The sequence below is a fragment of the Neovison vison genome, chromosome 13 (genome assembly GCF_020171115.1).
Source record: "Neovison vison isolate M4711 chromosome 13, ASM_NN_V1, whole genome shotgun sequence".
Classification (NCBI taxonomy): Eukaryota; Metazoa; Chordata; class Mammalia; order Carnivora; family Mustelidae; genus Neogale; species Neogale vison.
Window position 1 is genome coordinate 53,779,682 of NC_058103.1, and position 18,570 is coordinate 53,798,251.

An 18,570-nucleotide genomic window follows, 5' to 3' on the forward strand; every position below is an offset into this window, starting at 1 on the left:
ATGTAAGTAAGAATGTAAAAGCTGTTAAAGACCATGAAGCCAGAACATGATTGCAGTTTGCAATCTATTGGTCTGCTAGCTTACAACTAATATGGGGGATGAGCAAGGGAAAAGAACAGTACAGAAATTAGAGGTAGGGGAATGCCATTCCCTCCACATTTTTGGAAGATGCAATGTTTAATCTCTTCTTAATATTAAAAAAGCTATTAAAAACATTTTAATTTACAGTAGCTTTTTAAGAGTGGCCCTATAGCCCCTTATTATTTCTGATCAGTACTCTTTCTATTTAACTTTTGATTTTTTTCCAGATTTCTTTTTCAATTTTGAGCTTCTATTAAATCAAGTTTTCATATATTAGTTTTACTTGAAAGGTTTTTGATTTAGTCCTTTACCTGAGGACTAAGCTTTGATGCAAAGCTGGGCTTTTGTGAAGTCTGTCCCTCTTTTGTAGATCAGCTCCTTTTGTTTATACCTGAGCATGAAATGTGCCTGACGACCCACTGAGACATATAAAGAAAGGATCTCTGAAAAGTAGAGAAAATGACTGTGCTGGCAGCTCCTGAAATACTCCCCCAGATTGTGGCTAAACCAATTTAAAATGTCCCTACTACATTGCCCATAGATGATGTAACTCCAGGAGGGCTACCTTCCCAGGAGCTGGTACTGGCACTGCTGTGGTTTGGGTTAACGTGATCCTGGTGAGGAGGTGTTCCTGTTTTTGACTGTGTTCAATTTCTGCTGTATTCTGAAAGAGGTGAGGGATGCCTATTGATCAATTGGCTCCAAGAGGGCCCTTGCCAAAATGATTCTACATGTGCTTCCAGCAGAACTCTTGATGTCTGCTGTGTGTTATGACCAGACGTACACCAATCCCAGGGCACTTTTTAATTGGAATGACTGTTCAAACAGTAAGCATGATTTCACAGTTTTCATTTCCCTCTAACTATACTCTAGGCCTTTGCTCTTTAAGTAGGAGAAAGAATAGTTGATTTTTCAGTATTGAATTCTCTTTTCCATAGATTGTTTTTAAAGAAATTCAGGAAAATGAGAATGGTTGACTCAGTTATCTATACTATCTATACTAGAGTAAATTAGCAGATTATGAAAAACAAAAGAAGCTCTTCTGATCCTATTACTACTATAGTCTTACCATCAAACCTGCCTTCTCCTGTTATACAAAAGCTTCTCAGGTAAACAGATTCTATATTTTCCCCAAGAACTCAAGGGTATTTTAAGAAAATGTGTCAATTGAAAGGACTCTTTAAAAAGAAACTAAGGAGTTTGATCCTCTATTCATGATCACTTCAGACTTCCTTCTGGCTGTTGTAGAAGCAACTTTATGTATGGGGTAAGAGTTCAAATTCCAGCAGCCTGATGATTCTAGCTGGATCATCTTAAGCAGGTTGTTTAACTACTCTTTGCCCAGTTTTCTCATCTGTAAAATGGGAAGAAGGATAATGGATTAAATGAGGTATTACTTTCTAGGAGCTTTGAAAATTCCTGGCACCAGGTTGACTATGACTATGACGTTACCCACTAGACTTTTCCCTTAGATTGATTCATAGTCTGGTAGCCTCACCATAAGTAATATCACCCTTGTGTTTCAGATCCAAGTGTGAAAGGGGAAAAGAAATTCAATGATCTGTCTTACTGTTTCCCGAGTTTTTAGGCCTATTATTACTAATCAACATTTCTGTAGATTCAATTGTTTACAGAGAATTTTTACCTTCTTGATAGAGTTTTATCCTCACAGTACTCTTGTGACATTAAAAATTGATAGGAGATAATGTCAGCAAGGTGTTGGAATAGGAGTTGTCAAGTGTTATCCCCTCACAGAACATTTATTTGAATAATTACCCACAAATGAGAAAACCTTTGTGGCAGTCTGGGAGTTCCAGCATACTGTTATAGAAAAAAAAAAAATCCAAGAAAAATGCTTTGAAGAGAGTAAGGACAGTTTCACTTTATCTACATCACTCTTTCATCAAGATGGCACAACCCATTGCCAATAGAGAACCCTTCATCCTGAGATTTCTCCCATGGGGGAAAGTGAGAGCATGGTCAATGAGTGCATGGCTTCTGCAGCTTGCAGAATGTTGCCAAAGAGATCTACATTTTCCTTACCTCACCCAGAATACTAAGGTTATATAATGCCCAAGGGGCTGGGAGATATTGGTAACATAGCAGCCAGGGCTCAGAACCCATCAAAGGGACATATATCTAACTAACTGCTTTGTGGTACTTATCAGGAAGACCACCCATAAGCTGAGGGCCACATCTTGCATACAGAAGTTCCTAGCTGGCTCATGAGCATACCCAATGCTCTGTGTGCCTTACCTGTCCATCTTGTGGCTGACTACCTGTGTGTACCCCTGCAGATAACAAATGAGAGCCTTTGAAAACAGCTAGTACATATGTGCAGAAAGCAAGCCTGAGTCTACTGGATTGGGAGAAAGCATACAGACTTGAGCAATTTAGGACACTTCTTGGTGAAAGGAAATAGGAGGCTCTCAGCTCTTGGCCTGGTACTTCAGCATTGAGAGAAGGCATATAATCTTATAACTTCCCCTTCAAGGGGGAACAAGAAGTGTAGAGTGGGTACATCATAGAAAGGATCTGAGAAATCCTCAGGATCCCTAACTAGGTTGACTAGTGATGGTATATCTCTGCTAAAAGCAGTCATTAAAGAATACAGCAATGCAAGGCTTCAAGGAACATCAAAATGAAGTAACAAAACACAATTAAATGAACACAATGATTTTTCAATAATTGACACCAATGAAATGGAGAGCTATACATTGTGTGACAAAATTTTTTAAAACATAATTTTAAGGAAGCTCAGGGAGCTACAAGAGAACACAAATAAAAAAACAATATCAGGAAATAATACATGAAGAATAATGAGAAGTTCTCAGAGATAGGAATGAAAAAACCCAAACAAACAGAAATACTGAAGCTGAAGAATACAATGAATAGAATTTTAAAAATGTAACAGAGAGTATCAAAGTTAAACTTGACTAAGCAGGAGAAAGAATCTATGAACTTAAAGACACAACATTTGAAATTATCCAGTCAGAGGACAAAAAAGAAAAAAAAAATATTGAAAAAGAGTGAAGAAAGCCATATAACATATATGACATTATCAAGAGAAATAATTTACAAATTATGAAAATCTCAAAAGAGGAGGAGAAGAAGAAAAAGCATAAAATTTATTTAAAGAAATAATAGCTAAGGGCACCTGGGTGGCTCAGTGGGTTAAAGCCTCTGCCTTCAGCTCAGGTCATGATCCCAGGTCCTGGGATCCTGCCCTGCATCGGGCTCTCTGCTCATCAGGGAGCCTGCTTCCTTCTCTCTCCGCCTGTCTCTCTGCCTACTTGTGATCTCTGTCTGTCAAATAAATAAATAAATCTTTAAAAAAAATTAAGAAGAAATAATAGCTAAAAACTTTCCAAATTTGGGAAGAAATATGGACATGATCTCTCACCAGATTGAACCCAAAGAGGTCTTCACTGAGACACATTATAATAAAACTGTCAAAAATCAAAGATAAGAAGAGAATTTAAGAACAGCAAGAGAAAAGAAAATCATCACATAAAAGGGAACCCCAATAAGGGTGTTAGAGAGCTTTCCGACAGAAACTACAGGCCAGCAGAGGGTATGGTGATATATTTAAAGTGCTGAAAGAAAAAAAAAAATGCCAGTGAAGAATGCCTTACCCTGCAAGGCTATCCTTCATAAATGAAGGAGAGATAAAGACTTTCCCAGACAAAAATAGCTGAGGGAGTTCATCACCACTTGATTTGCCTTATGAGAAATGCTAAAAGGAATTATTCAAATGATACTAATTAGTAACTTGAAAACATGAAAATATAAAACTTACTGGTAAAGATAAGTATATGGTCAATTCAGAATACTCTAATAGTGGTGTGTAAATCACTTAACTCTAGTATAAAGGTTTTATGGCAAATAAAAATAATTATAGCTCTAGTAATTTGTTAATGGGTAGACAACATAAAAAATTAAACTGTGACATCAAAAGACAAAATATGTTGGGAAAAGTGACATTTTTGTATGCAAATGAAGTTAAGTTTTTATCAGCTTAAACAAGACTGTTAAAAGTAAAAGAAACATCTCTTATTTTAGAAGCCTTATGGTAACCACAAAGCAAAAACCTATAGTAGATACACAAAAGATTAAGAGAAAAAAATCAAAGAATACCACTATGGAAAATCATTGTCTCACAAAGGAAAATATCAAGAGAAGAAGAAAAAAATAAAGGAGCTATAAACCAGCCAGAAAATACTTAATAAGATGTCAATATTTACCTTTTACCTATCAATAATTAATGTAAAGGGAAGTGAATTAAATTCTTTAATCAAAAGACATAGAATGGTTTAATGTATAGAAAATAAGAATCAAATATACACTGCTTACAAGAGACTCACTCCAACCATAAGGTCATACATAGGCTCAAAGCGAAGGGATAGGAGAATTATCCCATGCAAAAGGAAACCAAAAGAGGTGGAAGGTAGCTATACATATCTCAGACAAAATAGACTTTGAGTTGAAAACTGAAAAAAGAGACAAAGAAGATCATTATATAATGATAAAAAGATGAAGTCATTAAGAGGATACAACAATTATAAATATATACGCATGCAACATTGAAGCACCTAAATATATTAGGCAAATATTAACAGATATGAAGGTAGAACAAGACATCAATGTAATAATAGTAGCAGACTTCAGTACTTCACTTTCAACAATAAATAGATCATCCAGACAGAAAATCAAAAAGCAAACATTAGTCTTGAACTATATTTTAGACCAAATGGACCTCAAAGATATATAAAGAACATTTCTTCTAATAATGGTAGAATACATATTCTTCTCAGGTACAGGCAGGAAATTTTAAAAGTTGAAATTATATTAAGTATCTTTTTGAACCACAGTATTATGAGAGTAGAAATGAATAACAGGAAGAAAATTGGAAAATCCGCATATATGTGGAAATTAAAAAAAAAAAAAGAGCTCCTGAAAACAACTGGATCAAAGAAAAAATCAAAAGAGAAATCAAAAAAATCTTGAGACAAATGAAAATGGAAACACACCATACCAAAACATATGGGATGCAACAAAAACAGTTCTAAGAGGAAAGATTATAGCCTACATTAAGAAAAAAGAAAGAACTCAAATAAATAGTATATCTTTAACCCCAAGGAATTAGAAAAAGAAGAAACTAAACCCAAAGTTAGCAGAAAGAAAGGATAACAAAGATCAGAGCAGAAATAAATGAAATAGAGACTAGAAAGATAACAGAAAAGATCTATAGAACTAAAAGCTGTTTTTTAAAAAAAAGTTAAATAAAATAGACAAACATTAGCTAGACTAACTGCAAAAAAAAGAGAAGACTCATAAATAAATAAGAAATGAAAGAGGAGTCATTAAAACTGACACAACACAAATACAAAGAATTGTAGAAAACTACTATAAACAATTACAGGCCAACAAATTGATTAAATTAGAAGAAATGGACAAATTCCTAGAAACATACAACTTATCAACACTGAGTCATGAAGAAATAGAAAATCTGATGAGATCAATAATGAGTAAGGAAATGGAATCAGCAAACAAAAATCTCTCATCAAAGAAAAGTTCAGGATCATATGGCTTTATGAGTGCATTTTACAAAATATTTAAAGAAAATTTTTTGTTTAAGATTTTATTTACATGCATGTGTGCCAGAGAAAGAAAGAGAGAGTGAGAGTAATTGAGAGTGAATGAGCACAAGTTGGGGGGGGTGGGGCAGAGAGAGAGAGGGAGAAGCAGACTCTTCACTGAGCAGGGAGCTGGATGCGGGGGGGACTCCGTCTAAGGACTCTGAGATCATGACCTGAGCTGAAAGCAGAGGCTCAACCAACTGAGCCACCCAGGCACCCCTATTTAAGGAAAAAATAGCAGGAGTCCTTCTCAAACTCTCCCAAAAAATAGAAAAGGAGGGAACACTTCCCAACTCACTTGAATTTCCCTGATACCAAAGTCTGACAAGGATACTACAAGGAAAGAAAATCATAAATCAATATCCCTGATGAACATAAATGCAAAAATCCTCAACAAAATATTAGCAAACAAAATTCAATAACACATTAAAGATTATACAGCATGATGAAGTGGAATTTATTCCTAGGATACGAGGATGGTTCAACATAGGCATATCAATAAATGTGATAAACCATAGAAAGAAAGAAAAATTGTATGATCATTTAAATAGATGCATAAAATATATTTGATAAAATCAACGTGCTCTCATGATACAAATGCTCAACAAATTAGATATAGAAAGACTGTACCTAGGCGTAACAAAGCCCATAGCTAACATCATACCCAAATGTGAAAAGCTGAAAGTTTTTTCACTAAGAGCAAGAACAATCAAGGATGCCCACTCTGAGCACTTCTGTTCAGTATAGTACTGGAAGTCCTTGCCAGAGGAATAGAAAAAAGAAATAAAAGGCATCCAAATTAGAAAGGAAGAAATAAAAGTCTCTGAAGATGACATAATTTTATATATAGAAAACTCTGGAGACACTACCAAAAATCTCTAAAACTAATAAATTAATTCAGTAAATTTCAGGATACAAAATCACTATACAAAAGTCAGTTGCAGTTCTAAACACCAGCAACAGATTATTTGAAAATAATTAAGAAAATAATCCCATTTACAATAGCCTTTTTAAAACAATAATAAAATGCTTAGGAATACATTTAACTAAAGAGGTGAAAGATGTGTACACCAGAAACTGTGACACTGATGAAAGAAATTAAAGCCACAAATACATCGAAAAATATCCCTTGCTCATGGATTGGAAGAATTAATAATATTAAAATATCCAGGGGTGCCTGGTTGGCTCAGTCATTAAGTGTCTGCCTTTGGCTCAGGTCATGATTCCAGGGTCCTGGGATTGAGCCCCACAAGCTTGGCAAGGGGACTGCTTCTCCCTGACCCACTCCCCCTGCTTGTGTTCCCTCTCTCACTGTGTCTCTGTCAAATAAATAAATAAAATCTTAAAAAAATATATCCACACAGCTCAAATCCATCTATAGATTCAATGTAATTCCCTTCAAAACTCCAATGGTTTTTTTTTTTCACAAAAATAGGAAGAAAATACTAAAAATCATATGGAACCACAGAAAACCCAGAATAGCCAAGGAAATCTTGAGAAAGAAGACAAAGCTGGAGGTATCACATTTCCCGATTTCAAACTGTATTAGAGCTACTTGATCAAAACAGTATGGTACTGGCATAAAAGCGCACACATAGACAAATGGAACATAATAGGAAGCCCAGAAATAAATCCATGTATATACTGTCAAGGGTGTATTATAAAATTAATCTTCGGCAAGGGTGCCAAAAATACCCAATGGGGAAAGATCGCATCTTCAGTAAGTGGTGTTTGGAAAACTTGATATTCATATGGAGAAAGAGTAAAACTGGACTCTTACCTTACACCACTCACAAAAACTAACTTGAAATGGATTAAGGACCTAAATGTAAGCATTATAACTATGAAACTACTGGAAGTAAACAGAGAAATAGCTCCTTGACATTGTTCTTAACAATAATTTTTTGGATAGGACATCAAAAGCAAAGGCAACAAAAACAAAAATAAACTGTCAGACTCCATCAAACTACAGAGTTTCTTCACAGGAAAGGGACAAATCAATAGAAGGTGAAAGCTTAAGAAATAGGGGAAAATATTTGCAAACCATATATCTGATGAAGGATAAATTTCTAGAAAATAAGGAAAGTATACAACTCAACAGCAAATAAATTAGATTAAATAATGGACAAAAGATCTGAATAGACATTTTTCCGAAGATACACAAATGACCAACAAGTATATGAAAAGGTGCTCAGAATCATTAATTAAGGAGATGCAAATCAAAACCACAATAAGTTACTGCCTCACATTTGTTAGAATGGCTATTAAGATACAAGAGAAAACAAGTGGCAAGAATGTGGAGAAAAGAGAACACTTATACATTGTTGGTGGGAATATAAATTGATACAGGCATTATGAAAAATGGTATGGGGATATTCCCTGAAGTTAAAAATAAAACTACAATATGATCCAGCAATCTGCTTTTGGGTATATACCTGATACACACAAAATCAGTGTTGAGGAGTTACCTATACTCCTTTGGTCATTCCAACATTATTCACAGTAGTGAAGATATGGAAACAACCTAGTATCTATCTATGGATGAATGCTTAAAGAAAATGTGACAAAATAGAAGCAAATATTGCCGTTTGCAACAACTTGATAAAACTTAAGGACATTTTGCTAAGTGAAATAAGTCAGACAAAGACAAATATTGTATGATCTCACTTACGTGTGGAATCCTGCTCGGACTCCCCCCCATCAAAAAAAAAAGAGGTTGAACTTGCTAAAGCAGTGGTATGAGTTGGTTTAGGCAGGCTATGGGAGAAATGGGAAAAGAAAAGGGGAAATGGGGAGATGTTGGCCAAAAGTTACCAACATTAAATTATAAGATGAATAACTTCTTGGAATCTAAGTTGTGGCATGATGACTATAGTTAATAATACTGTATTATACTTGAAATTTGCTAAGAGAGAAGATCTTAAGTATTCTCAGAACACCAACAAAAAATGGAACTATGTGAGGTGGTGGGGTGATGGGTGTGTTAACTAACTTGGTTATGGTAATCATTTCACAGTGTGTATGAATATAATAAATCACATTGTGTAGTTTATTTTTAAAATTTTTTTCTCTTAAGACTTTATTTGATAGAGAGAAAGAGCACACAAGCAGGGGGCAGTTAGCAGGCAGGGGGAGAAGCAGGCTCCCTGCTGAGGAGGGAGACCGATGTGGGACTCTATCCCAGGACCCTGAGTTCATGACCTGAGCAGAAAGCAGTCCTTAACCTACTGAGTCACCCAGGTGCCCCAACATTGTATACTGTAAATATATACAATTTTATTTTTCAGTTATACCTCAATAAAACTGGGGAAAATGTTGGTAGAAGATATCTGTATAAGATGCCATGATTTGACACCCTTTCTGATAAAATTACATAATAATGCTAAATGAGATATATATAAATGGGCAGTACCAGAAAGACTAGGCTCAGGTCAAAAAAAAGAGGGATATTTTTACTAGCAGACACAGCTCAGAAACACAGTGTGAGGATTACACGGTTGAGTTGCTGGGCCATGGATTCAGAAGCAGAACAATGGCAGTAAGATTTAGTAAACTTTGGAGAATATGGTCTCACATGTTTTCACATAAAATGGAGAGCTAAAATCCAGGCTACTAGTTTAAAACTAGAGACTACAGCAGACAATTCTGCCCATAGAATGACCACCGTTGCTGCCTAGAGTTATGGCTCATGAGAAGCAGTGGGCCCAAGAGAAATCCATCAGAGTTCTAGGCGTCATCTAGGATCTAATCAAGCTCCCTTTCCTCACATTTTCTTGGCTGTATGGGCAACAACCTCATATCACAGTAAGTCATTGGGGACCTGGTGTGGAATAGGGCCTTAGTGGGTGGGAGGAGAGATGAGGAAGCATTGGATGTAAAAACACCTGATAATGAGGAGTAAGTTTGTATTAAATTTAACAAGAAAGGGACCGTTGATGATCTGAGCCATGGTAGTTTCACAGAATGGTGGATCCAAATACCATAAAAGAATAGGTAGGGAATTGAGGGTGAAATGAGGAATTAGAGAGTGAATGTCAATATCTTTTTTCAAGAAATACAGACTATGCCTTTCCTGTGGAGAGTCAGATGGTGGGAATGCTGAAGGGACTTTATCATGCTTATATGCAAATGGAAGGGACCAGAAGAGAGGCATCAGTGGAAAGTCCAGCTTGAGGCCTAGGGTGGTAAAGGCAGAGATGACAGAGCAAGTCCCTTAGAAGAAGCCTATGATTTTTTGGGCTAAAGCAGATGGGAAGTGGAGTCTTTTTTTTTTAAAGAATAACACAATATAATGCAAGTTCCCCCTGCAGTGTTCCCCTCCCAGACATACAATTCAGAGGAGCTTGCCAAGGTATTGGGATACTATGGGGACTAATGTGAATTGAGATTGCGTCTATGCCTTAGTGGGGACTAAGGTCTGAGTAGTAAGAACTCTGAGTGAATGGGGGGCAGTGGGTGAATTGAAGAATGAAGCCTGGGGGAAGTATAAGCACAGGACTTAGAGAATTTAACGCCCATCCAGGTGGAATGGCTAAGGGGAGCAGGGTCCTGTGGCAAGAAGAACCTACAGGTTCTTTCATATCCATGCAGCAAAACTACAGGTTTCAAAGACACATTTTCTTACTCGTGAGAATAGAGGAAAGGATTCTCAAGGGACTAGATTTTCTGTGTGAACAAGTGGCACTTGGAACTAGCAAGATTGTGTATTGTTAGTGTGATATTCAAACTTTTGTTCATGTTTGCAGAGCATTTCAGGTGTATTTACTTATATATCTGTCTCCCTGTGTTACACTGTACATTCCCAAACGCAGATACTATGTCTTTCTACCATGGTTAGGAATACTTGACTGAAAGCATGGCGAGACAGATGATACAAGTACTTCACAGACCATTAAATTTGTTAAAACTTCAAACAACATAAAAGACCATGTAAAAATCTGAAAATTAATCTTAGAACTTGAAATTAAAGCTTTGAAGACTTTATTTAGTCTTTTGAACAAAAGCTTATTCTTAAAATATTTCTAGGATTATTTGTTTTATTGGCATTTACATAATCTTAGATCCTTTTTGCACTGCTCTTTTTTATTACTCATAATTGTGTGATCCATAATCAGAATTTATGCGTAAGAAAGAATATATGATATTTGAGGAAAGACATTTACATAGTTACAATGCCTCTTTGAAATTTATTTTTGGTATGAAATGAATCATACCATAAGGAAAATGAGAAAGCTAAATATATTAAATAAATTATAATATTTATTCTATTACCTGCCATTTAAATGTGACTATGAATTTTTTAAAATGATCTTTTTATTTGATTTGACAGATACTGCAATGAGAATTATGTTGGTCAGACTCTTTTATGAACTCACCTTATAAGGTTCTTGAGTTTAATAAATAAACCCAGCCAGGTAACAAGAAAATCTATAGATTGAGAGAATAATGGGACTATGATAATCACCATTCAAGATAGCCCCCAATAATCCCTGTGTCCTGATATTCACAGCTTGCATAGTCCACTCCCATACTGACCAGGGCTAATCTGTGTAACTAATATGATAATGTGGAAATGACAGTGTGTGAGCTTGCAGGCAAGGTTGTAAAAGATGTGACTTGTCATCTCTTCCATATTACATGCTTTTGGGGAAGGCAGCTAGGCCCCCAACCACCCCTATAGGAAGGCCCATGTGGCAAAGAACTAAGAGGTCTTGCAAACAATCAGACTAACCTGTTAGGCATGTGAGTGAGCCACTTTGGAAATAAATCCTCCAGCCCAAGTCAAGACTTTACATGACTAAAACCCCAGAAAACATCTTGACTGCCACCTTATGAAAGATCCTATGCCAGAACCATGGATTCTTAACTCACAGAAACTGTGAGATAATGTTTATCATTTCAAGCTGCTAAGTTTTGGAGTAATTTGTTATACAGCAATAGATCATTAGTACAATGTTATCAGCAAGCTTTTTATTTTCTCTTCACTTTTTCAATTAAATTGTCACTGCAGGCTAATACTGCAAGCCAGAATCCTGAAAACCACAGGGGCTGACACTCCCATGAGCAGGCAAGGGATTTGTACAGAGGGAGTTCCTGCCTTTGTCCCAGGGCCAAAGCACTTAGAAAGCAGGACAAAGCAGGACTATATAAAACAAAACTAACAAACTTATAAACAAACACCAAATAACTTTTCCTGTTATGTAACCTGCAGTACTTGGGAGGTATGTGTTTAGTGCTCTAACTTTCAAATTGTAATTTTTAGTTTATCTTCTTGAGAAACAAGGTTACCTCCCATCTTTTTTTTTTTTTTAAAGATTTTATTTATTTATTTGACAGACGGAGATCACAAGTAGGCAGAGAGGCGGGCAGAGAGAGAGAGAGGAGGAAGCAGGCTCCCTGCTGAGCAGAGAGCCCGATGTGGGGCTCAATCCCAGAACCCTGGGATCATGACCTGAGCCAAAGGCAGAGGCTTTAACCCACTGAGCCACCCAGGCACCCCTACCTCCCATCTTTTAAGTGTATAAGATAACTAAAATAATATTAACATTTGGGGACTAAGTACTGAAGTACTAGCATAGGATTCTAAATTTTTTTTTTTTGTTTTACTTATTAATTATTTTTTTAAACATATAATGTATTATTTGCATCAGGGGTGCAGGTCTCCTGATCCCATCTTGTTTCATTTTTTCCTTCCCTATTCCCCAAGACACCCCCTACCCTGCCTCTCAAATTCCTCATATCAGGGAGATCATATGATAATTATCTTTCTCTGATTGACTTTTTTTGCTCAGCATTATACCCTCTAGTTCCAACCACATCATTGCAAATGGCAAGATTTCATTTCTTTTGATGTCTGCATAGTATTCCAGTGTATATATATATATACTACCTTTTCTTTATCCATTCATCTGTTGTTGGACATCTAGGTTCTTTCCATAGTTTGGCTATTGTGGACATTGCTGCTATAAACATTGGGGTGCACATGCCCCTTTGGACCACTATATTTGTATCTTTAAGGTAAATACTCAGTAGTGCGATTGCTGGGTCATAGGGTAGCTCTATTTTCAACTTTTTGAGGAACCTCCATGCTGTTTTCCAGAACGACTTCACCACCTTGTATTCCCACTGACAGTGTAGGAGGGTTCCACTTTCTCCGCATCCTCGCCAGCATCTGTCATTTCCTGACTTGTTAATTTTAGCCATTTTGGGGACACCTGGGTGGCTCAGTGGGTTAAAGCCTCTGCCTTCGGCTCAGGTCATGATCCCAGGGTCCTGGGATCGGGCCCCACATTGCTCTCTCTGCTCAGCGGGGAACCTGCTTTCCCCTCTCTCTCTCTGTCTGCCTCTCTGCCTACTTGTGATCTTTGTCTGTCAAATAAATAAAATCTTAAAAAAAAAAATTTAGTCATTCTGACTGATGTGAGGTGATATCTTGTTCTGGTTTTGATTTGCATTTCTCTGATGCCGAGTGATGTGGAGCATTTTTTCACGTGTTTGTTGGCTATCAATATCTTTGTTGCAGAAATGTCTGTTCACGTCATCTGCCTGTTTCTTGATTGGATTATTTGTTCCTTGAGTGTTGAGTTTGAAAAGTTCTTTATAGATTTTGGATACTAGCCCTTTATCTGATATGTCATTTGCAAATAAATTCTCCAATTCTGTTGGTTGTCTTGTTTGGTAGAATGTTTGGTAGAATCCCCCTGGGAAGCAACCTGGCTCTGGGCTCTTGTTTGTTGGGAGATTTTTGAAGACTGCTTCAATCTCCTTTCTATTTATTCCTAGTTCAGTTTTGGTAGTTTGTATGTCTCCAGGAACGCATCCATTTCTTCCAGATTGTCAAATTTGCTGGTGTATAGTTGTTCATAATATGTTCTTATAATTGTTTGTATTTCTTTGGTGTCAGTTGTGATCTCTCCTCCATCATTCATGATTTTATTTATTTGGGTTCTTTCTCTTTTCTTTTGGATAAGTCTGGCCATGGGTTTATCAATCTTATTAATTCTTTCAAAGAACGAGCTCCTAGTTTCGTTGATTTGTTCTATTGCTCTTTTGGTTTCTATTTCATTGATTTTTGCTCTGATTTCTGATTTCTTTTCTCTTGCTGGGTTTAGGCTTTCTTTGATGTTCTTTCACCAGCTCTTGTAAATATAGGGTTAGGTGGTGTACTTGAGGCCTTTCTTGTTTCTTGAGAAAGGCTTGTATGGCTATATACTTTCATCTTAGGACTGCCATTGTTATGCCCCAAAGGTTTTGAACAGTTCTGTTTTCATTATCATTTGTTTCCATGAATTTTTTCAATCCTTCTTTAATTTCCGGTTTGATGCATTCATTCTTTAGAAGGATGCTCTTTTTTTTTTTTTCAAAGATTTTATTTATTTATTTGACAGAGATCACAAGTAGGCAGAGAGGCAGGCAGAGAGAGAGAGAGAGAGAGAGAGAAGCAGGCTCCCTGCTGAGCAGAGAGCCCGACACGGGACTCAATCCCAGGATCCTGAGATCATGACCTGAGCCGAAGGCAGCGGCTTAACCCACTGAGCCACCCAGGTGCCCCAGACAGATGCTCTTTAGCCTCCATGTATTTGAGTACTTTACAACTTTTCTCTTGTGATTGAGTTCTAGCTTCAGAGTACTGTGGTCTCAAAATATGCAGGGAATGATCCTAATCTTTTGGTACCAGTTGGGACCTGATTTGTGACCCAGGGTGTGATCTGTTCTGGAGAATGTTCCATGTGCACTAGAGAAGAATGTGTACTCTGTTGCTCTGGGATGGAATATTCTGAATATATCTGTGATGTCCATCTGGTCCAGTGTGTCATTTCAGACCTTTATTTCCTTGTTGATCTTTTGCTTGGATGATCTGTCCATTTCAGTGAGGGGGGTGTTAAAGTCCCCTACTATTATTGTATTATTGTCAGTGTGTTTCTTTGACTTTGTTATTAATTGGTTTATGTAGTTGGCTACTCCCATGTTAGGGGCATAGATATTTAAAATTGTTAGATGTTCTTGTTGGACAGACCCTTTGAGTAGGATATAGTGTCCTTCTCATCTCTTATTATAGTCTTTGGCTTAAAATCTAATTGGTCTGATATAAGGATTGCCACCCTAGCCTTCTTTTGATGTCTATTAGCATGGTAAATTGTTTTCCACTCCCTCTCTTTAAATCTGCTGGGGTCTTTGGGTCTAAAATGAATTTCTTGCAGACAGCATATTGGTGAGTTTTGGTTTTTTATCCATTCTGATGCCCCATGTCTTTTGATTGGGGCATTTAGCCCATTTACATTCAGGGTAACTATTGAGAGATATGAGTTTAGTGCCATTATATTGCCTCTAAGGTGACTGTGACTGTATATTGTCTGTTCCTTTCTGGTCTACTACTTTTAGGCTCCCTCCTTGCTTAGAGGACCCCTTTCAATATTTCTTGTAGGGATGGTTTGGTGTTTGCAAATTCTTTTAATTTTTGTTTGTCCTGGAAGCTTTTTATCTTTTCTTCTATTTTTCAGTGATAGCTTAGCTGGATATAGTATTCTTGGCTGCATGTTTTTCTCATTTAGTGCTCTGAATATATTATGCCAGTTCTTTCTGGCCTTCCAGGTCTCTTTGGATAAGTCTGTGGCCCATCTAATATTTCTATAATTGTATGTTACAGAGTTCTTGTCCTGAGCTGCTTTCAGGATTTTCTTTTTATCACTGAGACTGGTAAGTTTTACTATTAGATGATGGGGTGTGGACCTGATTTTATTAATTTTGAGGGGAGCTCTCTGTGCCTCCTGGATTTTGATGCTTATTCCCTTTGCCATATTAGGGAAATTCTTTATTATAATTCACTCCAATATACCTTCTGCCCCCCTCTCTCTTTGTTCTTCTCCTGGGATCCCAATTATTCTAAAACTGTTTTGTCTTATAGTATCACTTATCTCTCGAATTCACCCCTTGTGCTCCAGTAGTTGTTTGTCTCTCTTTTGTTCAGCTTCTTTATTCCCTGTCATTTGGTCTTCTGTATCACTAATTTTCTCTTTGGCCTCATTTATTGTAGCAGTAAGAGTCTCCATTTTTTATTGCACCTCATTAATTCCTTTTTTGATTTCAGCTTGGTTAGGCTTTAGTTCTTTTATTTCTCTAGAAATGGGTTGTAGTTCTCTAGAAAGGGTTTCTCTAATATCGTCCATGCCTTTTTTGAGCCCAGCTAGCACCTTGAGAATTGTCATTCTGAACTCTAGTTATGATATATTACCAATGTCCATATTAATTAGGTCATATTGGCTATCAGTACTGCCTCTTGTTCTATTTTTTGTGTTGAGTTTTTCCACCTTGTCATTTTATCTAGATAAGAATATATGAATGAGAAAATAAAATACTAAAAGGGTGGCAAAGACTCCAGAAAAATGTATACTAACCAAATCAGAGGAGATCCCATACTGGTGGGGGGTGGGGGAGAAGAAAGGGCTAAAAAGAAGAAAAAAAAAAAAAAATATATATATATATATATGACTGGTGACTAGAACAGAGCCACCCACTTGATTTTGGGTGTATTTTGGTCTCTTGGAAGAAACTACTTCCCAAAATTTTAAAGAAAGAAAAACATATATATATATACATATATATATATATATATATATATGTATATATATATATGAGTAAACATGATGAAGGGATGGAATATGACTGTGAAGATGAAAATTTAAAAAAAATTCTAAAAAAGGAATTGATAAGATAAGTTGGTTGGAAAAAGAAAGAAGGAAAAAAAAAAAAGGTAGAGGGAAGAGAATGTGCTCAAGTTTGAGACTAGAACAAAGTCCTGTGCTAGATTTAGGGTATATTTTGACCTATTAGAAGAAATGTATCCCAATTTTTTTTTTTAGAAAAAAGGAAAAAACCCTATATGTATACAAAAAATAAGGTTAAATACAATGAAGAATAAAATATGACTATAATAATGAAAGTTTATAAAGATTTTCTAAGAAAGATATTGTTATGATAAACTACTTAAAAAACTTTAAAAGAGGAAAGAGGTAAACTTAAAAAATATTATAATAAGAATTAAAAAATTTAATTTAACTTTGCAAGACTAAAGGATGGCTAGAAAGTCATGATTTCCATGCACTGCTTTCCCCTATCTGTGGAGTTCCACTGTTTTCCTTATAAGCTTGGTCTTGGTGGATGTTCTTGCTGATATTCGTGAGGAGGGGCCTGTTGTAGTGATTCTCAAATGTCTTTGCCCAAGTTGGAATGCACTGCCCTTGCCAGGCTAAGAAATCTACTCCCGAACTCTCAGGAGTTTTTGTTCACTGAACGCTTTCTGTAGAGCTCTGGAGGATGGGAATGAAAATGATGGCCTCCAAGTCTCCAGTCTGGAGGAACCGAGAGCTTGGGGCCCCACTCCTCAGTGCACCCTTAGAGAAAAGGGGTCAATCACTCCCATTTCCCTGGTCTCTAGCCGTGCTCTGGGCTTACCTAGCCTGTGACCAAGCGTTTCTCTCTCCGATGCACAGCCCCGTTTGGAGTCTCCAAACCCAGTAGAGTCCTGCCTCCAGAGGAGGAAGGTGAGGCTCCCTGGATCTGCCACTGGTGGGGTCCCTGCTCAAAGAGTAGTGGTTTGACTGTGCCGCAGATCATGATTTAAGGTAACCCCGAGCTGAGAGTTCACTCCTTGGCTCTGTCTCTGTAGTCAGCTTCTCTGCTCTGATACCTGGGAGCTCTGATACTCAGATACCACTGATCTTTCATTGACTCACGGGTCCCAAGACTACACTGTCCCTGCAAGGGCTCCACCCATGCTTAACCTCTGAAGCATTGTCCTTCTAAAAGTTCTGGTTTTGTGCTCTGCTGCTCCAATTGCCAGGAGCTGGCCCCTCCCCTGTGGTCTTTCTGTTGCCTCAGATTCACTTCTCCACATATTCTACCTTTCTGTTCCTAGAATTGCTGCTCTTCTCCTCTTTGATCTCTTGTTGACTCTAAATTTCTACTTGTAATCTTGTTCCTTTGTAAGAAGCATTCTCTCCTGAAATTATCTTTTGAAAAATCACTTGTTGTTGAGCTGATTCATTTAAATCAGGTTTAGTTTTAGGAACCCTAGCTGTTTAAGAAACAGTGCTTTTAGAGTATTTAAGAAACACTCTAAAACTAAGAACTGTTCCTTTTGGCCTTCCAGGTTCCAGCCTGAGAAATGACACATTTATTAGTCAGTGTGAGCTATGTTATTTGGTAGTAGCACACAATCCTCCAAATGTCAGCATCATAAATAAAATTAAAAAAAAAAAAAAGAAATAAAGAAAAAGGAAAGAAAAGCCTATCTCTTATTCATGCTGCATATCCATTGTGAGTTGGCTACAGCTCTGTTCCATGTCATCTTCCCTCCAGGATCCAGGCTAATGGAGAAGCATTTCACTTGAAAATTGCCAGTTGTGAAGGGAGGAAGTGATAGAATGGCAAAGCATGCTTTACTGTGAAAGCTTTTACTTAAAATGATATATGTCCCTTCCCTCATTTCATTGGCCAAAGCAAGTCATATGCCACTCCTGTGTTCGACGGCATAAGGATGTTTTGTTCCCTCAAAGGAAAGACAGTGCATTTTTGTGAATAGTTATACAATCTAGCACAGCATAAAATCTGCTACATTTTTCATAAATGTTCTTGGGAGGAATATTTTAAAACTGAGAGTGAGACATTTTATTTGCAGAAAATTATGTTCAAATAATGGTGAAAAAGAAATGCATGTTCTGAAAAATATGTCTGTGCTCTATTGTAAAGCAATTTTCCTCAAGTATGGCTATGGAAGCACTGTAATTTCGTACTGCTTGTCTAGGTCTACTTCTCTCCATGACTCCCCTTTTGCCCTAGTGTCAGAGTTAAC